We start from the raw sequence: 757 nt of genomic DNA on the forward strand, positions 1-757 counted from the left end.
TAAATATAAGGAAATAAATAAATAGATGATACAAATCCACTGCTGTCTCCACCTATACATAAAAAAAAAAAAAATAAATAAATAGAATAAATATAAATAAAAAAAGAAATAAAAAGAAATAAATAAAAATAAATAAATAAATAAATACAAATAAATAGATGATACAAATCCACTGCTGTCTCCACCTACATATAAATAAAAAAAAATAAATAAATAAATAGAATAAATAAAAATAAAAAAAGAAATAAAAGGAAATATATAAATAAATACAAATAAATAGATGATACAAATCCACTGCTGTCTCCACCTATACACAAATAAATAAAAAAAAATAAAAAAAAAATAAATATAAGGAAATATAAATAAATATAAATGAATATAACTATAAAGAAATATACATAAATAAATATAAATAAATATAAATAAGTAAGTATAAATAAATCAGTATAAATAAATCAATATAAATAAACAAATACAAGTAAATAAATAAATATAAATAAATAAATAAAAATAAATAAATAAGTATAAATAAATGGAAATAGCTATAGGTATATTGATATGTGTATTAATAGATAAATATATAAATATATAAATATATAAATATATAAATATATAAATATATAAACATATAAATATATAAATAGATAAATATATAAATATATACATAAAATTCTATATATATACATATGCAATAAAAACATCAAACCGAAAAAAAAAAAAAAAAAAAAAAAAAAAAAAAAAAAAAAAAAAAAAAAAA

Source organism: Eimeria mitis, genomic scaffold, assembly GCF_000499745.2.
Source record: "Eimeria mitis Houghton genomic scaffold, Emh_scaff1001, whole genome shotgun sequence".
In the NCBI taxonomy this organism is placed as follows: Eukaryota; Apicomplexa; class Conoidasida; order Eucoccidiorida; family Eimeriidae; genus Eimeria; species Eimeria mitis.